The 15,959-nt window shown below is 37.9% G+C and overlaps 1 protein-coding gene across 3 annotated transcripts in view; it reads right to left on the bottom strand.

Annotated features, from left to right (window-relative positions):
• The window catches only part of KLF8 (Kruppel like factor 8), a 575,849-nt gene that overhangs the window by 447,161 nt on the left and 112,729 nt on the right, over positions 1-15,959 (bottom strand). The window lies entirely within an intron of this gene.

The following is a 15,959-nucleotide window of genomic DNA, read 5'->3' as shown; positions in this document are numbered from 1 at the left end:
AAGTAGTAAGTCCATTGGCTGAGAAAATTCACTAAACACCAGAACTTCCCAAGAAAATGGGGGCATCCTCTCACAGCCATCATCCTGGTGGACAGGGAACAGTCATCCCTTTCACCGGCCCCATAGCCTAGAGCTGCCTCAGACAACCCAGTGTGATGGAAGTGCTACCAATAACATGCACACACAACAAAATTGGGCATGGATATTAGCCTTCCCTGGACCCTCAGCTAGTTGTCCCAGACTTGGGAAGGCAGAGCAGTGTGAATCAACACACACAATTCAGCCATCTTTTCAGCAGACTGGGAGCCTCCCTACACAGCTCTGCAGCCCAGAACTGCCCTGGGGGGATGGCACTCATCTGTGACATAGCACAGTCATCCCTCAACAGAGGAGCTGGGTGTGCACGGCCTGGAAGATAGACCAACTCACAAGTCTCAGGGGCCATATGCCAATACCAAGGACTTGTGGGTCAGAGGCAGAGACAAACAGTGGCAGGACAGAACTGAAGGTTTAGACTATTGCAGCAGCTTTAAATTTCCAGGAACACCAGAGAGATTTGATTGTTAGAGCCGCCCCACTCCCTGACTGCCCAGACACACACCAAATATACAGGGCAGGCAACACCAACAACACACATAAGCTTGGTACACCAATTGGACCCCACAAGACTCACTCCCCCACTCACCACAAAGACAAAGTGGGGGTGAACTGGCTTGAGGGGAACAGGTGGCTTGTGGATGACACCTGCTGCTTAGAGAAAGTGTACTCCATGAACCTGTAGATCTGACAAATTAGAGATAAGTATTTGAATCAGTCTACAAATCCTAAAAGAACCCTATCAAGTTAAGAAAATGCCAGGAGGTCAAAAACAACAGAAAATTTTAAAGCATATGAAAAAAACAGACAATATGGATAACTCAAGCCCAAGCACCCAAACCAAAAGATCAGAGGAGACACAGTACCTGGAGCAATTAATCAAAGAACTAAAGATGAACGATGAGACCATGGCACAGGAAATAAAGGACAAGAAAAAGAGCATGACACAGGATATAAAGTACATCAAGAAGACCCTAGAAGAGCATAAAGAAGACATTGCAAGACTAAATAAAAAATAGATGATCTTATGGAAACTAAAGAAACTGCTGACCAAATTAAAAAGATTCTGGATACTCATAGTACAAGACCAGAGGAAGTTGAACAACAAATCAGTGACCTGGAAGATGAATGAATGGAAAATGAAAGAACAAAAAAAAGAATGGGGAAAAAATTGAAAAAACCAAAATGGACCTCAGGGATATGATAGATAATATAAAACGTCCAAATATAAGACTCATTGGTGTTCCAGAAGGGGAATAGAAGAGTAAAAGTCTAGGAAGAGTATTCAAAGAAATTGTGGGGAAAAACTTCCCAAATCTTTAAACACCATAAATACACAAATCATAAATGGCCAGTGAACTCAAAATAGAATAAACCCAAATAAACCCACTCTGAGACATATTCTGATCACACTGTCAAATATGGAAGAGAAGGACCAAGTTCTGAGAGCAGCAAGAGAAAAGCAATTCACCACATACAAAGGAAACAGCTTAAGACTAAGTAGTGACTACTCAGCAGCCACCATGGAGGCAAGAAGGCAGTGGCATGACATATTTAAAATTCTGAGAGGGAAAAATTTCCAACCAAGAATACTTTATCCAACAAAGATATCCTTCAAATTTGAGGGAGAGCTTAAATTTTTCACAGACAAACAAACGCTGACAGAATATGCTACCAAGAGACCTTCCCTACTGCAGATACTAAAGGGAGCCCTACAGAAAAACAAAGAAAGGAGGGAGACACATGGAGAAAGATCAAGTACTAAAGAGATTCAGTATGTGTACATTAAAGGATATTAATAGAGAGAGGGGAAAAATATATATGACAAACATAAACCAAAGGATAAGATGGCTGATTCAAGAAATGCCTTCAAGGTTATAATGTTGTATGTAAATGGTTTAACTCCCCAATTCAAAGATATACATTCACATAATGGATTAAAAAAATGAATCATGAATATGTTGCATACAAGAGACTCATCTTAGACACAGGGACACAAAGAAATTGAAAGTGAAAGGATGGAAAAAAATATTTCATGTGAGTCACAGCCAAAAGAAAGCAGGTATAGCAATATTAATCAAAGATAAAATAGACTGTAAATGCAAGGATGTTATGAGAGACAAAGAAGGCCACTACATACTAATAAAAGGGGCAATTCAACAAGAAGAAATAACAATCATAAATGTTTATGCACCCAATCAAGGTGCCACAAAATACATGAGACAAACACTGGCAAAACTAAAGGAAGCAATTGATGTTTCCACAAAAATTGTGGGAGACTTCAACACAACACTCTCTCCTATAGATAGATCAACCAGAAAGACCAATAGGGAAATTAAAAACCTAAACTATCTGATAAATGAATTGGATTTAACAGACATATATAGAACATTACACCCCAAATCACCCGGATACACATTCTTCTCTAGTGCACACAGAACTTTCTGCAGAATAGATCATATGCTGGGACATAAAACAAGCCTTAATAAATTTAAAAAAATTTAAATTATTCAAAGCACATTCTCGGACCACAATGGAATACAATTAGAAGTCAATAACCATCAGAGACTTAGAAAATTCACAAATACCTGGAGGTTAAACAACACACTCCTAAACAATCAGTGGGTTAAAGAAGAAATAGCAAGAGAAATTGCTAAATATATAGAGACGAATGAAAATGAGAACGCAACATACCAAAACCTATGGGATGCAGCAAAAGCAGTACAGGGAGGGAAATTTATAGCACTAAATGCATGTATTAAAAAGGAAAAAAGAGCCAAAATCAAAGAACTAATGGATCAACTGAAGAAGCTAGAAAAGGAACAGCAAACCAATCCTAAACCAAGTACAAGAAAAGAAATGACAAGGACTAAAGCAGAAATAAATGACATAGAGAAAAAAAATAGAGAGGATAAATAACACCAAAAGTTGGTACTTTAAAAAGATCAACAAGATTGACAAGCTGCTAGCTAGACTGACAAAATCAAAAACAGAGAAGACCCAAATAAACAAAATAATGAATGAGAAAGGTGACATTCCTGCAGATCACGAAGAAATTAAAAAAATTATAAGAGTATACTATGAACAACTGTATGCCAACAAACTGGATAATGTAGAGGAAATGGACAATTTCCTGGAAACATATGAACAACCTAGACTGACCAGAGAAGAAATAGAAGACCTCAAACAACCAATGACAAGCAAAGAGATCCAATCAGTCATCAAAAAGCTTCCCACAAATAAATGCCTGGGGCGAGATGGCATCACAGGGGAATTCTATCAAACTTTCCAAAAAGAAATAACACCAATCTTACTTAAACTCTTTCAAAATATTGAAGAAAATGGAACACTACCTAACTCATTTTATGAAGCAAACATCAATCTAATACCAAAACCAGGCAAAGATGCTACAAAAAAGGAAAATTACTGGCCAATCTCCCTAATGAATATAGATGCAAAAATCCTCAACAAAATACTTTAAATCAAATCCAAAGACACATTAAAAAAATCATACACCATGACCAAGTGAGGTACATTGCAGGCATGCAAGGATGGTTCAACATAAGAAAATCAATGTATTACAACACATTAACAAATAAAAAGGGAAAAATCAAATGATCTTCTCAATAGATGCTGAAAAATTACTCAACAAAATCCAACATACCTTTTTGATAAAAACACTTCAAAAGGTAGGAATTGAAGGAAACTTCCTCAATATGATAAAGAGCATATATGAAAAATTCACAGCCAGCATAGGACTCAATGGTGAGAGACTGAAAGCCTTCCGTCTAAGATCAGGAACAAGACAAGGATGCCCGCTATCACCACTGTTATTCAACATTGTGCTGGAAGTGCTAGCCAGGGCAATTCGACAAGACAAAGAAATAAAAGGCATCCAAATTGGAAAGGAAGAAGTAAAACTGTCATTGTTTGCAGATGATATGATCTTATATCTGGAAAACCCTGAGAAATCAATGATACAGCTACTAGAGCTAATAAACAAATTTAGCAAAGTAGTGGGATACAAGATTAATGAACATAAGTCAGTAATGTTTCTATATGCTAGAAATGAACACATTGAAGAGACACTCAAGAAAAAGATACCATTTTCAATAGCAACTAAAAAAATCAAGTACCTAGGAATAAACTTAACCAAAGATGTAAAAGACCTATACAAAGAAAACTACATAACTCTACTAAAAGAAATAGAAGGGGACCTTAAAAGATGGAAAAATATTCCATGTTCATGGATAGGAAGGCTGTGCCAGTTTGAATGCATTATGTCCCCCAAATGCCATTATCTTTGATGTAATCTTGTGTGGGCAGACCTATCAGTATTAATTAGATTGAAATTCTTTGAGTGTTTCTTTGGAGCTGTGCCCCACCCACCTGTGGGTGATAACTCTGATGAGATAATTTCCATGGAGGTGTGGCCCCACCCATTTAGGGTGGGCCTTGATCAGTGGAACCATATAAATGAGCTGATGGGCAGAGGCAACTCAGTGCAGCTGTGAGTGATGTTTTGAAGAGGAGCTACAGACAAGAGGGACATTTTGAAGAAAGCACAGGAGATGCAGATGAGAGAAAGTTTGAAGATGGCTGTTGACAGCACTCTTGCTCTGGAGAAGCTGAGAGAGGACAAATCCCCAAGTGCAACTAACAGTGACATTTTTGAGGAACTGCAGCCTAGAGAGGAACGTCCTGGGAGAAAGCCACTTTTGAAACCAGAACTTGAAGCAGACGCCAGCCACGTGCCTTCCCAGCTAACAGAGGTTTCCCGGACACCATTGGCCATCCTCCAGTGAAGGTACCCGATTGCTGATGTGTTACCTTGGACACTGTATGGCCTTAAGACTGTAACTGTGTAGCCAAGTAAACCCCCTTTTATAAAAGCCAATCCATCTCTGGTGTTTTGCATTCCAGCAGCACTAGCAAACTAGAACAAAGGCTAAATGTCATTAAGATGGCAATTCTACCTAAATTCATCTACAGATTCAATGCAATCCCAATCAAAATTCCAACAACCTACTTTGCAGACTTGGAAAAGCTAGTAATCAAATTTTTTTGGAAAGGGAAGATGCCTCAAATTGCTAAAGACACTCTAAAAAAGAAAAATGAAGTGGGAAGACTTACACTCCCTGACTTTGAAGCTTATTATAAAGCCACAGTTGTCAAAACAGCATGGTACTGGCACAAAGATAGACATATTGATCAATGGAATTGAATTGAGAATTTGGAGATAGGCCCCAAGATCTATGGCTCACTGATCTTTGATAAGACCCCCAAAGTCACTGAACTGGGTCATAATGGTCTCTTCAACAAATGGGGATGGGAGAGTAGGATATCCGTAGCCAAAAGAATGAAAAAGGACCCCTACCTCACACCCTACACAAAGATTAACTCAAAATGGATCAAAGGGTTCAATGTAAAAGAAAGTACCATGAAACTCCTAGAAGATAATGTAGGGAAACATCTTCAAGACCTTTATTAGGTGGCCACTTCCTAGACTTTACACCCAAAGCACAAGCAACAAAAGAAAAAAGAGATAAATGGGAACTCCACAAGCTTAGAAGTTTCTGTACCTCAAAGGAATTTGTTAAAAAGGTATAGAGGCAGCCAACTCAATGGGAAAAAAATTTTGGAAACCATATATCTGACAAAAGACTGATATCTTGCATATATAAAGAAATCCTACAACTCAATGACAATAGTACAGACAGCCCAATTATAAAATGGGCAAAAGATATGAAAAGACAGTTCTCTGAAGACGAAATACAAATGGCCTAGCAACACATGAAAAAATGTTCAGCTTCACTAGCTATTAGAGAGATGCAAATTAAGACCACAATGAGATACCATCTCACACCAATTAGAATGGCTGCCATTAAACAAACAGGAACCTACAAATGCTGGAGGGGATGTGGAGAAATCGGAACTCTTATTCATTGTTGGTGGGACGGTATAATGGTTCAGCCACTCTGGAAGTCAGTCTGGCAGTTCCTTAGAAAACTAGATATAGAGTTACCCTTCAATCCAGCGATTGCACTTCTCGGTATATACCCGGAAGATCGGAAAGCAGTGACACAAACAGATATCTGCACGCCAATGTTCATAGCAGCATTATTCACAATTGCCAGAGATGGAAACAACCCAAAGGTCCCTCAACAGATGAGTGGAAAAATATAATTTGTTATATACACATGATGGAATACTATGCAGCAGTAAGAAGGAACGATGTCATGAAACATGACAACATGGATGATCCTTGAAGACATAATGCTGAGCGAAATAAGCCAGGCACAGAAAGAGAAATATTGTATGCTACCACTAATGTGAACTTTGAAAAATGTAAAACAAATGGTTTGTAAAGTCGAATGTAGGGGAACTAGTGATAGAGAGCAATTAAGGTAGGGGGAAAGACAATCCAATAAGAACAGATAAGCTATCATGGGTAAATTTAACATTCTGGGAATGCCAGGAATGACTATGGTGTGTTAATTTCTGATGGGTATAGTAGGAACAAGTTCACAGAAATGTTGCTATATTAGGCTACTTTCTTGGGGTAGAGCAAGAACATGTTGGAAGTAAAGTAGTTATCTTAGGTTAGTTGTCTTTTTCTTACTCCCTTGTTATGGTCTCTTTGAAATGTTCTTTTATTGTATATGTTTTTTTAATTTTCTTTAATTTTTTATTTTTTATACAGCTGATTTAAAAAAAAAGTGAGTTAAAAAAAAGCAAGGAATAAAATATGCAGAGCCCCCTTGAGGAGCTGGTGGAGAATGCAGGGGTATTGGCCTGCCCCACCAGGATGGTTGCTAATGTGCTCACAGACATAGGGGACTCGTGGCTTGATGGGTTGAGCCCTCTACCACAGGACTTGCCCTTGGGAAGACTGTTGCTGCAAAGGAGAGGCTAGGCCTCCCTATAATTGTGCCTAAGAGCCTCCTCCTGAATGTCTCTTTGTTGCTCAGATGTGGCTCTCTCTCTCTAGCTAAGCCAACTTGAAAGGTGAAATCACCGCCCTCCCCCCTACGTGGGATCAGACACCCAGGGGAGTGAATCTCCCTGGCAACATGGAATATGACTGCTGGGGAGGAATGTAGACCCAGTATCGTGGGATGGAGAACATCTTCTTTTTTTTTTTTATTAAATTCAGTTTTATTGAAATACATTCACACACCATACAATCGTCCATGGTATACAATCCACTGTCCACAGTATGATAACATAGTTATGCGTTCATCACCACAATCTATCTGAACATTTTCCTTACATCAGAAAGAAAGAACCAGAACAAGAATAAAAAATAAAAGTGAAAAAAGAACACCCAAAGCATCCCCCCATCCCACCCCATTTGCCCTTTAGTTTTTATCCCCATTTTTTTACTCATCCATACACTAGATAAAGGGGGTGTGATCCACAAGGTCTTCACAATCACACTGTCACCCCTTGTAATCTACATTACTATATAATTGTCTTCAGGAGTCCAGACTGCTGGGTTGGAGTTTGGTAGTTTCAGGTATTTACTTCTAGCTAATCCAATACATTAAAACCTAACACGTGTTATCTATATAGTGCATAAGAATGTCCACCAGAGTGACCTCTCGACTCCATTGGAAATCTCTCAGCCACTGAAACTATCTCGTCTCATTTTGCATCCCCTTTTGGTCAAGAAGATACTCTCAGTCCCACGATGCCGGGTCCACATTCATCCCCAGGAGTCATATTCTGCATTGCCAGGGAGATTTACAACACTGGGAGTCGGGTCCCATGTAGGGGGGAGGGCAACGAGTTCACCTGTCGAGATGGCTCAGTTAGAGAGAGAGAGGGCCACATCTGAGCAACAAAGAGGTACTCAGGGGGAGACTCTTAGGCACAATTATATGCAAGTTTAGCCTATCCTTTGCAATAACGAGCTTCATAAGGGCAAGTCCCATGATCGAGGGCTCCGCACATCAAACCGCCAGTCCCAATGTTTGTGACATCAACACCAGTCCAGGTGAGGATGTCCAACACATCCGCACCTTCCCCCAGATCCTCAGGGCTGGGGAGGGGGAGGCTGTAAATATATTTTTTATTATCTGCACAAATTACTCTGGGATGTGTCACTATTTCACTCCAGCCTATACTAACCTACTGTATCTCACTTCCTATTCAAAGTTCCATGTAATTGTGGTGTTTGAACAAATCGACTGTAGAGTTGTACCGTTTAGAAAATCTAGATCCTGTACCAAATAGATGTCTCTTCCCTTGGTCTCATATGGAAGTTGAAGTTTTAAAACACAGTCAGTTTCAACCTTTACCCTTTGGCCCGGCTTGCCCTGGTCTTAACCAGACCTGCTTCATTCATATCACTAATTGAAGTCTGGGCTCTTTTTCAGCCTTTTTTTAACAGATGCTGTATGCACTAATACTCACATTCATATCTGCTGAGCTCTAGCTCTGAGTTTCAGGTGTCTCAGAGATATGCATTGTTCCAGAGACCAATGAGGTTATACACTAAGGGATCAGCATCTCAAAGTTTAGAGATAGGCATTACAATTCAGGAATAGAGTTGACTGCTGTAAGAGCTTACAATCTAGGGATGATTACAATAATCATGTCCACATTAGGCTATGTTCTAAGATTCAATTCTGAGTTTACACATTATAGTTAGTCCATATTGGTGAGGCATTATAGTGTTTGCCTTTATTTCTGGCGTACTTCACTCAAATATTGTGTACAGGATCCATTCACCTCATTGTGTGTCTCACAGCTTCACTCCTTCTTGTAGTTGCTGAATGTTCCACTGTATGCGTACACCACAGTACACCATTCCATTCTTCAGTCAATGTACCCTTAGGACATCTGCACCCTTTGCAAATCATGATTACTGAGAGAACATCTTCGTGACCAAAAGGGGGAAATGAAAGGAAATGAAATAAGCTTCAGTGGCAGAGAGATTCCAAAAGGAGCCGAGAGGTCACTCTGGTGGGCACTCTTACACACAATATAGACAACCCTTTTTAGGTTCTAATGAATTGGGGTAACTGGCGGTAGATACCTGAAACTATCAAACTATAACCCAGAACCCATGAATCTTGAAGACGATTGTATAAAAATGTAGCTTATGAGGAGTAACAATGGGATTGGGAAAGCCATAAGGACCACACTCCCCTTTGTCTAGTTTATGGGTGGATGAGCAGAAAAATGGGGGAAGGAAACAAACAAACAAAGGCACCCAGTGTTCTTTTTTACTTTAATTGCTCTTTTTCACTTTAATTATTATTCTTGTTATTTTTGTGTGTGTGGTAATGAAGGTGTCAGGGATTGATTTTGGTGATGAATGCACAACTATGTAATGGTATTGTGAACAATCGAATGTACAATTTGTTTGGTATGACTGCATGGTATGTGAATATATCTTAATAAAATGAATATTAAAAAAAAGTAGAGGAGAAAATGTTTGGGGTTTAGCTAATAATATCTATATATCTTAGAATATTTCCAAATAAAGCATTAACGATCCCTCCAAAAAAAAAAGTAACACAACTTTCAGTTGTTTCTGCAGCATGGAGGGGAAGGGATTAGATGATGGTTGCATGAACTTCCCTGAGTCATCCACTCTTCTCCAGCTCTTGTCATCTAGTCTAGAGAATAATGTATCTGGTATGCTCTGTCTTTTAAGTATAAAATGTATGTGGGGCATACATTCCTTCCAGCTGTAGTAGCTTTATCACTACCTGTTTGGGCCTGGAAGTTTTCCTTATGTTGAAATGTGATTTAAAATCTAAGCCATGAAAATGCTTTGTTTATTAAAACAAAAGCTTTACATGTATCTAATTTTAATTTTTTTTTGCAAGGCACTACAATAGGTTGAAAGGGTATCGTTTTTACTGAGTTCCCTAGAAAAGAGTCATTTTCCATTATCTGTCTTCTACAAAAGTTTTACAACTTTATTGAGAGAATAGTTGTATTAGCTTTAGCAGAGTCAGAAAAGAGATGAAACTAAGGGTTTTGGGAAGTTACTGTTTGCTAGGCCTAAATCTTTTCACAAAGGCCTTTTCTTTCTCCCACTGCCCATTTATTTTTCCCTTAGATGACTGCTAGATGCTGTCCAGGGTCTTGCAGCTGATACATGGCAGAGCTGGAATTTTAACTCAAGTCTTTCTGACTCTGTCTCATCTTAGTAGAGAAAGAGACCATTATTTTAGAACCATCCTCTTCCACCTTAACCTGAGTTTTAGATTTGGTGGTGACTAATACAGATAACTTCTGGAACAGGTATTTTGTTTGTAGGACTTGACTCTACTTCTGTGGACATTATGTCTCTTCTCTAGATCAACTTTATGGGGGAAGGAATTGAGGTACATGAGAAAAACTCTATCATGGCAAACTCAATTCCTCAAGATGATGCAATTATTATGTGATAGACTCAAGACTCAAAACCCAGTGTTAACCTGTACAACACAGTGAACCCTAAGTTAAACCATGGACTATAATTAATAGTACCACTATAAAAATGTACTAACATCAATTGTAACAAATGTTCCACACCAATGCAAGGTATTAATGAAAGAGTGGTATATGGGAATCCTGATTTTAAACATGATTGCTCTGTAAACCTACAACTTCTCTAATAAAGAAAAAAAATGAATAAAGGATATGAAAAGGCAATTCAAAGGGGAAAAATGCAACTGACTCAAAAAAATAAAAAGATGCTCAACTTCACTCAGAAAGAAGCACAGATTAAAACAGACACCATTTTCACCATCAGATTAGCAAAGATTAAAAGTGCTGATGAAAATATGGGAAAATAGTAACTTTGATAAGTTGTTAGGCATGTAATTTATAGAATTCTTGGAGGAAATTAATCCATATCAATCTTATATTAAAATGAATGTATTTTCTGACTTAATAATTCCATGGCTAAGAATTTATTGTACAGATATTATCACATGTGTACAAACTTAGAGGTAGGAAAATATCACTGGAATACTTAGTGTGCTAGCAAAATTCTGGAAACAACCTAATTGTCCATCACAAGAAGACTGAATTAATAAATCTAAGTGAATCAATAGAATGAAAAAAAATTTAACCACTAAAAAGTCTACTAGGAGGTGGACTTCTGAAAAATAAGGGCCTCCAAAAGTCTCTTAAAAGCAATGAGAACACAGAAAAAATTGTAAAAATCAATGTTTTCAGAATTATGTATATTAATCAAAGGTTTGCAACAATCCAAGAAGCATTTATTCAAGAAAAAGTTTGAATCTTAGTAAGAACAATGAGCTCTATGACAAGTTAACTTGACATGTTCCCATCTCTCTCCCCAACTCTATAGTAGGCTTGAGAACCAGCAAGCTCACAACCATGGTAGCTGAGAAACCAAGAGCCTAACAGCCACTGGAATGGACAGGGCAGGTTTGGAGCCCCTCAGAAAGCCTCATCTACTGAGAATTGTCACAATTTGCCCTGTATGGCAGTTCCCCAGAAAATCTCTACTCAAAGAACTTATAATTATTTTACTTAACTGAGCTCTCTTAATGGGAAAAGCCCTATCCCCAAGGTGTTAGCTGAAAAATATCAGTAGCAGTTATTTAACACTGCAGATGCCTAAGGCAGCAATACCAGTGGAGTGATCAAGCAAGAGTCTGGTCAACACACTTCAAAGGAATATTTGAGTCCATACAATGGAATATGATTCAGCCATAAAAAGAAATGATGTTCTAATATGTACTACAACATGGAAGAACCTTGGAAAAATTATACTATGTGAAAGAAGAAAAACAAAAAAGGCCACATATTGTATGATTTCATTTATGTACAACATTCGGATAGGCAAATCCATTAAGACAGAAAGATTAGTGGTAGCCAGGGATTGGGGGGAAAGAGAATGACTAATGACTGCTAATAAGTATGGGGTTCCTTTTGGGGGTATGAAAATAACTAAATAATCAAATAACAAATAACTAAAAGAAAGTACGAGAACGATGTCTCACCAAATAGAGAATAACAATATGGAGACAGAAAGTACAAAAAGGAATCAAATAGAACCTCTGAAGTTGAAAAGTACAGTAACAAATGAAAAATTCCCTAGAGGGGTTCAATAGCAGATTTGATCAGGCAGAATAAAGACTCAACAAATGTGAAGACAGGTCAATTGAGATTATTCAATTTGAGAAACAAAAAGGAAAAAGAATGAAGAAAGATGAACAGAGCCTTAGAGATGTGTAGGACACCATTAATCATACCAACATAGGCATAAGGGGAGTCCCAGACAGGCAGAAGAAAGAGAAAGGGATGGAAACAATATTTGAAAAAAAAATGGTCAATACTTTCCCAAATTTGATTAAAAATTAATCTATACATCTAAGAAGCTCAACAGAGTCCAGATAGGATAAACTTAAGGAGATCAATATCAGGACACATAATAGTCAAAACGTTGAAAGAAAGAATCTCGAAAGCAGAAAGAGAAAAACAACTCATTCCATTGCACAAAAAATCCTCAATGATATTAACAGGTTTTTTCTCATCAGAAACCATGGAGATCAGAGGGCCGTGGAATAGCATATTCAAAGTGCTGAAAGAAAAAGACTGTCAACCAAAACCTCTCCATCCAGCAAAACTATCCCTTATTGGTTGTTTAGGAGTGTGTTGTTCAATTTTCATATATTTGTGAATTCTCCAAATTTCTGTTATTGATTTCTAATTGCATTCCTTTTTGGTTGGAGAACATATTTTGCATGGTTTCAATCATTTTAAATTTATTCAGGCTTTCATATGACCTATCTTGAAGAATGTTCCATGTGCACTTGGGAAGAACTTGTATTCTGCTGTTGTTGGGTAGGGTTTTCTATAGATGTCAGTTAGGTCTAATTGGTTTATAGTTGTTCTAGTTTGCTAATGCTGCCAGAATGCAAAACACCAGAGATGGATTGGCTTTTATAAAAGGGGGTTTATTTGGTTACACAGTTACAGTCTTAAGGCCATAAAGTGTCCAAGGCAACACATCAGCAATCAGGTATCTTCACTGGAGGATGGCCAATGATGTCCGGAAAACCTCTGTTAGCTGGGAAGGCACATGGCTGGTGTCTGCTCCAAAGTTCTGGTTTCAAAATGGCTTTCTCCCAGGATGTTCCTCTCTAGGCTACAGTTGCTCAAAAATGTCACTCTAAGTTGCACTTGGGATATTTGTCCTCTCTTAGCTTCTCCAGAGCAAAAGTCTGTTTTCAATGGCCATCTTCAAACTGTCTCTCATCTGCAGCTCCTGTGCTTTCTTCAAAGTGTCTCTCTTGGTTGTAGCTCCTCTTCAAAACATCACTCACAGCTGCAAATCTGTTCTAGTTTGCTAATGCTGCCAGAAGGCAAAACACCAGGAATGGATTGGCTTTTATAAAAGGGGGTTTATTTGGTTACAAAGTTACAGTCTCAAGGCCATAAAGTGCCCAAGGTAACACATCAGCAATCGGGTACCTTCACTGGAGGATGGCCAATGGTGTCTGGAAAACCTCTGTTAGCTGGAAAGTCACGTGGCTGGCATCTGCTCCAAAGTTCTGGTTTCAAAATGGCTTTCTCCCAGGATGTTCCTCTCTAGGCTGCAGTTCCTCAAAAATGTCACTCTTAATTGCACTTGGGGTATTTGTCCTCTCTTAGCTTCTCCAGAGCAAAAGTCTACTTTCAATGGCCATCTTCAAACTTTCTCTCATCTGCAGCTCCTGTGCATTCTTCAAAGTGTCCCTCTTGGCTGTAGCTCCTCTTCAAAAAGTCACTCTCAGCTGCACCAAGTTCCTTCTGTTTGTCAGCTTATTTATATGGCTCCAGTGATTGAATTTAGACCCACCCTGAATGGGTGGGGTTACACATCCATGGAAATTATCCAATCAGATTCATCACCCACAGTTGGGTGGGGTGCATCTCCATGGAAACACTCAAAGAATTCCAATCTAATCAGCACTAAAATGTCTGCTCCCCAAGATTGCATCAAAGAATATGGCTTTTTCTGGGGGACATAATACATTCAAACCAGCACAATAGTGTTGTACAGGTCTTCTATTTCTTTGTTGCATCCATTATTGAAAGCAGGGTACTGAAGTTTGCAACTATTATTGCTTAATTGTCTATTTCTGTCTTCAGTCTTCAGTTTTTGCTTTATGTGTTTTGGGGCTTGGTTGTTAGATGAATATATAGGTTTATAATTGTTGTATCTTCTTGATGGGTTGACACTTTCATCATTATAAAAAGTCCTTCTTTGCATGTAGATATTTTGCATGTAACAACTTGTCTTAAATTCTATTTTGTCTGATAGTATATTTACTCCAGCTCTCTCTTGGTTATGGTTTTCATGGTATATCTTTTTCCATCCACTTACTTTCAACCTAATTGTGTCTTTAAATCAAAGTGTATCCTTCTAAACTGTGTATAGTTGAATCACATTTTTGAAATCTATTCTACCAATCTCTTTCTTTTAATTAGTTTTTAATCAATTCACATTTAATGTAATTACTGGCAAAATGGGATTTACATCTGCCATTTTGCAATTTGTTTTCTGTGTTTTATGTCTTTTCTGTTCTTCAACACTGCCTTCTTTTCTGTTAAATATTTTGTGGTGTACTATTTTAATTCTCTTGATGCTTCTCTAACTATATTTATGAGTAATTTCTGTTCAGGCACATATAAACCTTGCATTGCAGACTCTCATTAGAAGATATCAACCTTATATACTACTCAGTTGTCTATTAAATTGCATTTATAAACTTTATATTTTCTGCCATATTACATAGTTCTGACATCTCTGTAGATTAATTGCCCAAAATTTAAATGATAGAGTATTTATGGAGTTAAGGGAAGTAGTGGGTCAGTACAACTACTTTGAAAATCTATAATAGCCAAAAACTAACACCATTCAAATGCCCTTCAACCTTAGAAAGAATAAATAAATTATGGTGCATTCATACAATGGAATATTACACAGCAATGAAAAAGGACAAATCACTGCTACAAACATTAATGGATCTCAAAATCATAATGGTGACTAAAATAAACTAGGCACAAATGAGTACATATTATGATTCCATTTATATAAAGTTCAAAACTGGGCAAAACTAATCTATGATGCTAGAAGTCATGATCATGGGTTCTTTGGGGATGTAGTTACTGAAGGTAGTAGTGGAGTGGGACTTCTGAGAGGCTGGCAATGTTCTTGGCTTTTAAATTTTTGTTGTTGTTTTGTCTATGGGCTGGTTACATGGGTATGTTCAGTTTATGACATTTTCTCAACCTGTGCAATGATTTTTAGACTGCTGTATATGTTATACTTTGATAAAATAAAAATAAATCAGAATGTTAACATACACATTCTGACAGAGAGAGAAAAAGGGATGTTTGAGATGAAAGGAAAAACATGTATAAAGGTTTTGGGATGTGAAGGAGCATGCTGTGTTTTTAGAATGGTAATTGGTTCCATAGGGCAGGAACACAGAGCATACTTATAGGGAAGAAAGGAAAGGTAGATCAAGCCTTATATTTCTAGAATAGCACAAAAATATTTTAAAAAATTTAAAGTTATTGCCTGTATATGTATTTCTAACAGGCCATTTACTTGAACGTCCTCGAAGTACCTCAAACTTAACATGGACACTATGGAATAAAACATCTGCTGTCTGATATTGTACCCATACAGTAAAACTTGCTTTTCCTTTGGTATTCCCTCTCTCAGTTATTGGCACCATTTTCTACTCTATTGTCCAAATCAGAAATCTGGGAGTCATCTTTAATTCCTTCTTTTATCCTGCAACCACTCAATAACCAAATTTTGATGCCACCTCTCCTCATTTATATCTTTACAATCTACCTATCTCTCTTCAGCCCAGTGGCTACTTCTCCTC

This window comes from Choloepus didactylus, chromosome X, assembly GCF_015220235.1.
Source record: "Choloepus didactylus isolate mChoDid1 chromosome X, mChoDid1.pri, whole genome shotgun sequence".
NCBI lineage: Eukaryota > Metazoa > Chordata > Mammalia > Pilosa > Megalonychidae > Choloepus > Choloepus didactylus.
This window is presented reverse-complemented; position numbering and strand designations above follow the sequence as displayed.